This window comes from Littorina saxatilis, linkage group LG5, assembly GCF_037325665.1.
Source record: "Littorina saxatilis isolate snail1 linkage group LG5, US_GU_Lsax_2.0, whole genome shotgun sequence".
Taxonomy (NCBI): domain Eukaryota; kingdom Metazoa; phylum Mollusca; class Gastropoda; order Littorinimorpha; family Littorinidae; genus Littorina; species Littorina saxatilis.
The window spans coordinates 28831223-28837405 of NC_090249.1; positions in this window are offsets into that span (position 1 = coordinate 28831223).

Here is a 6183-nt window from a genome sequence, read left to right on the forward strand (position 1 = left end):
TCGGCTGGAGGTCCGTCTTCTACCTGCTGATGGTGGCCCTTGCTCTGACTGTGCTCAAGATTCTGCCCATCGCTGTGACGGAGGTGAAGGAGGTGTTGAGAAACAGGCAGCAACGACGGTAGGGAGGAACTTCTTCTTCAAGCGATGTCGAACGTTTCTGCTGCGAAGTTGTGCGTGTGACGTTTGATTATTTTTTTTAAGTGACATAAGTCATCAAAACTGTGTGATGTGTCCATGAAGAATGAACTACTGCTATAAGTTTTTCATGACAAATGTTTTGGTACTTTTTCAACTTTCTCACGTGCGTGCAGTGCGTGCGTGCGTGCGTGCGTGCGTGCATGTATTCGTACGTGTTTGTGTTAGTGTGTGTGTGTCTGTCTGTGTGTGTGTTTGTGGGTGGGTCGGTCGGTCTCTCTCTCTGTCTGTGTGTCTGTGTGGTGCGTGCGTGCGTGCGTGCGTGCGTGCTTGCTTGCGTGCATGCGTGCTGGTCATTCTACTCTAGACCACATTTTCACTTTGGACAGTATTATTGATATTTTTTGTCAAAGAGAAAAAGATAGTACTGCCTTTTCATTGATTACGAAAAAGCATTCGATAATGTAAATAAAAACATTTTGTGGAAGGAAATGTTTGATGTTGGTGTGAATGGAAGAATGCATAGTGTTATTTAACATTTGTATTATAAGGACCATTCATGTGTTGTTGCCTGTAGTCAGCGGTCATATTTTGTTCAGTGTTTTACTTGCGTTCATCAAGGGAAAAAATTGTCACCTCCACTGTTTAATAGTGAAGAGCTGTGTTTTGTTATTTTCGTTTTGTTTTGTTTGTTATTGCCATTTACCTATTTTATGTTACCCTAGCTTGTTTAAAAAAAAATTGTCCTTGCCTTGCTTTGCCTTTCATCAGCCTTCCGATAAAAACAAATTTCAAATTCTTTTTTTTTATATTTTAAATTTGTAATGTTTAAAGCTAAAAAGCCAAATAGGAATCTTGGGAAAATCATGCCATAGTTTGTGCAGTGAGAGTCTGTATCCAATCTCTCCGTAAACAAGTATTGACCTCATTACACGTTTAAAGCTTATCTACACGGAGAACTAAATATGTAGGTTACAACTGTATTAACTGACAACCGCACAAACAATGAATAATTTTTTATAATACCAAATACGCTTAATAATATGGATTTTGCCAGGTTTTTTTTCCACGTTAAATAATTAATTAATGTTATCCATAAAGAGAGGACTTGTTTTTATTGCATGTTTCGTGCAGTATAAGCAATCGCAGTTATAACAATAATCAGAGTATTGTGAAACATTATTGAAAGAATAAACATAAAGCTAAAAAAGCTCGACTAAATCACGTGCTGTAACATAAACAGCTCATGTGCTCACCCTGCAGCTACAGAAAAGTTAAAATGAATTCAATCGATGTACGTCAATGCAATTTATTATTTTGTCATCTTCTGAACGCCCTCATAACAAATGCACATCGGTTTGGCCATCTCTGAGCCATCATCATTTTGAAACCGTCCACGGGCTATCTCTTTCATTGTAAAGAACCAGTTTTGCATTACAAATACAGTTTGATTTTAACAAACCTTTTCGTTTCATCACAGACAAAGCTGTCGACAATTTCAATTTTTCAACATCGCAGTGCGTTTATAGATTCATAGAGCAAATGAAAATGAATTACTGAACGGAGATCGGAGCACACAAAAACATATCTGTTGATGGTGTTCATCACATCATAATTAATATTTCGACAGAAATTGACAAGTTGCTATTTCAGTGGATTTGAGAGAGAGAGAGAGAGAGAGAGAGAGAGAGAGAGAGAGAGAGAGAGAGAGAGAGAGAGAGAGAGAGAGAGACTGACTGACTATTAGGGTTTAACGTCCTCTCAGACCAACTGGTCTATATTGGGACAGGTATTGGTGATACGTTGAAGATATGGTGTGATACTTTGATTCGAACAAGCCCGCTGTGGCTGTCCTCTTCGACACACCAGCATTGGGTTTGTCTCGTCAAAGTATCGAAATACGATCATGATAATCGGAGACGAGAGATGATGCATGCGTGTCTTCGTGTTTTCCAAGCCCTGAGACTTTCGCTGTGAACGTGGGATCTTTTTCGTGCGCATGTGTGCACACGGGGGTGTTCGGACACCGAAGAGAGTCTGCACAAAGTTGACTCCGAGAAATAAATCTCTCGCCGAACGTGGGGATCGAACCCACGCTGATAGCGACCAACTGGCTACAAAGCCAGCGTGCTACCAACTGAGCTACGTCCCCGCCCCCGTTTTAGAGAGAGAGAGAGAGAGAGAGAGAGAGAGAGAGAGAGAGAGAGAGAGAGAGAGAGAGAGAGAGAGAGAGAGAGAGAGAGAGAGAGAGAGAGAGAGCTGAACTGAACGTTATTTAACAGTCATGAAGATTGAAGGCTGGGCCTTTTCTTACAATCTGTACTTCACACACACACACACACACACACACACACACACACACACACACACACGCGCGCGCGCGCGCACGTACGCACGCACGCCCCCCCACTCACACACAGACAGACAGACACACACACACACACACACACACACACACACACAGAATCACTAAAATAGCAAAATTAGAATGCAAACATCACCACACACATGATGAATAAATAATGATGAAATATAAAATGGCACTTTTCAGTTATGTACTTTATGCATTAAATTGCTTTGTTTAGCTGAAGATGCTTCTCCAGTGGGAAAAAAAGTGGGAGAGCTCTTTGCTTCATATTTGTTGAAAACTTTTCCCTCATAATGAGTTTCGCCGAACGACGATTGAGACAAATAATGCATTTAGATATAAACACCACTGCCTCATTCCCAGTGCGTTGAAACATAATTTATGTGAAGCATTATTAGGGCATGGTAAAACATTTCTAGTTTTCCTATCAGCGAATTGCTTTCACTTCGAAAGAAAAAAAACACCATTCCGGGACTTTCATACAAATGTACTGTATAGTCACCTGGCTGGCTATTGTGGGGGAGTTACTTTGGGTGGTCACATTAGATATTATGTTTTTTGGAAAGTTCGTTTTATTTGCAGTCACAGTTCGGTAAACGACAAATGTCTAAACCCAACCACCTAAGAATGAGAAGCGTTTTTGTAACATAACCCATATTCTGCAAAAATGCAGCCATGACGCAGGGGGTAGGTTAAAAAAAACACGTCATGTACCGCTTGACTGCATACGGATATAAACAAATTATACCTTAAACGAAAGCTAAAGATTGTTGCCATCAGACAGCAAGTAAAATGCCTATTTCGTATGCACAGTTTTATTTTTAACAACATCTGTATAACATGCGGACGACAATGCAGGAAATGCCGTTTTCTCAATCGATATGTATAGCTAACTGAACGCCTGGTTAAAACTGCAATCAGAAACATCTTGAAAATTGTTTATTCTCACAGCTAGAATTATTTAACATCAACAGTTGTTAATTTACCGAGGAAAACAACAGTCATATAAAATACATAGTGGATAATTCTGAATCAACTCCGAAAACCAAACGGTATCGAAGCGAAAAAGAGTTTACACATACACAGGCTTGAAAAAGGATAATTTGGTTCAATCTGTTAGATTTTTACCCATAACATTAAAGATCAGCTCGTTGTAAAAGGAAAGTGATCATTGTAAAAGGATTTTGCTGTCGCAAAATAATTCAACTTCCTGTTTTACCACATGACGTCAATAATTTTATCAAATTATTACATAGCGTGCATTTGTCAGAAATTATACTAAATGCTAGAAGCAATTTAAAAGTGAAAGTAACGTTTAATAAAAGTATGCGCATTTACTTATTGATTGATATATGACTGAAATAATGGACATGTAATTTAAACGTACAAAACGACATTTTGCACACTACCCCTCTAAAAAAAACGTGACTATGACCGACCGATATATATTTGTAAATTAGGTCATTGTTAGCGATGAAAACGGGTTTTCTTTAAAAGATAACACGCAAACTGTGATGTACAAGCCCATAAATGATTTTAGTACGACTTCTTTAGAACATGTCTGTTTTTCACTCCACCAGTTTCTGTTTTAATACAATATATGTATAGCTGTCATTTTCAGATATCCTTATCTGCAAATTCACTTAGGCCTAAAACAAAAATAGGTGTGGTTACGGTAACCCGACCTACCCTATTTTTAACTATAACCCTATAACTTTTTATTACATTTGTCAAAAAAAAAACCACAAAAAACAAGAAAACGAGTGCAGAAAACGCAATGAAAGCGAAAGCGCCCGAGTCGCACACTTATTTCCCTGTCAAGTAGGTTTAATTTGTACACATTAGAAAAAAAAAGTTTTAAAAAAAGTGATTGCCTACCTTCCAACCCTATTTTTTGGGGCTATGTTACCGTAACCACACCTATTTTTTTTTTGGCCTTAACCAAATACACCATGAACCCAGAAGGTATTAAAGTGAGACACTTTACAGTGCAATATGTTATGATTCCCCTTATTTCAAAATATATGCATTTCAATTGGCATGCACGATTCTCGTCGTAGGTACGTGCCCTCTGACGAAGGAACCGTTAGCATTTTTTGCCGTAAGAATTGACATTTGTAAACATAAATCATGGACAAAAAAACTAATTCTGCAAAAAGTGCAGGTTTTCTTGTTATAGTCAGTTAAAGCATCTTAAAATTCAAGAAATTGTACAATTACGTGTATGTTTTTAAAATGGCAGAAAATATTGAATGAAAGTGATTTTTGACTGATTGAAACCCTACCCCCACTGACAAAATGGGCCCTGAGATTAGGGGTGTTAGTTGAAGATGAATGAATATTGGCTATGCTTTTCCCCTAAAGTATTCAAAACCTATACATATACATAGGCAGGATGTTCTACATTAGCACAATTAACTTTTAAAACATATGCATATGCTTAGTACACGATACTTCCGGTTTTTCTACCGGAGGATTTTTAAATTTAGGAGGTACACACCTTATCCCAGAAAAAGCTTTTTCTTCAAAAAGTGCAAGTAGATATTGAAATTCATACATAATATTCATATATTTGAGTTAAACTTCCTTCAAAAGTCATTTGTTTCAAGTGGCAGAAAATGTCATTTGGAGAGTTACATGTACGTAAAGTGTATAACTGTTGTCTGTGATTAGTGCATTGTGAACACATTGGCACCATTTGGACCTAAATGCTAAACGATGTCGTGGTCATACGACAGTTTTAGGATGTTTTACAACGCATTAATTACTAAATTGATGGTAGCATTTCATTAATAAGTTCTATTTCCGTTTGCGTCAGTGCCGTTCTCTTCTTTTGTTTGTAATAAGGTAATAACGTACAAACCACGTGTCACACTGCTATGCCAGTCTTCAAATAAAAATTCAAATTCTAGTCTGTTAAAAGGCATGTATTGTGCGTTACATACATTTATATTACACCCCCTCCCCCCCTCCCCTATGATTACAATGCAAGTAAAGAGATGGTAACTTTGTACATGGTTACACACGCAGGGGTGAACGTAACGCGTGGTTTAACCAAATCAATTACACATACGTCTCTGTCTGTCTGTCTGTCTGTCTGTCTTTCCCTCTGTCTGTCTATCAGTCTGTCCGTCTCTCTCTGTCTCTTTCTTTCTCTCTGTCTGTCTCTGTTTGTGTCTGTCTCTGTCTGTCTCTGTCTGTCTGTCTCTCTGTCTCTGTCTCTGTCTCTCTCTGTCTCTCTGTCTCTCTGTCTCTCTGTCTCTGTCTCTGTCTCTCTCTCTCTCTCTCTCTCTCTCTCTCTCTCTCTCTCTCTCTCTCTCTCTCTCTCTCTCTCTCTCTCTCTCTCTCTCTCTCTCTGCGAGGTATCTGCACTTGAAGAGAAAAGCAGTAAAAAGAAAATGCATTTATCTACCAAGAATAACATCTGTCTGTCTGTCTGTGTGTTTGTGTGCGTGTTTGTTTGTTTTTGGCGTAAGTGTATCTCTGTAAGCATCTCTACGTCTTTGTTTGCGTGCGTAAGTGCGTGCGTGCATGTGTGTGTGTCTGTGTCGGTTTTTGTCTCACTGTGTGTATGTCTGTCAGTTTATCTTATGTTTGTGTGTTTATTTTTGTGTATGTGTATATGTGTGTGTCTGCGTGCGTACGTGTGTGTGAGGGTATGAGTGTGTGTGTGTGTGTGT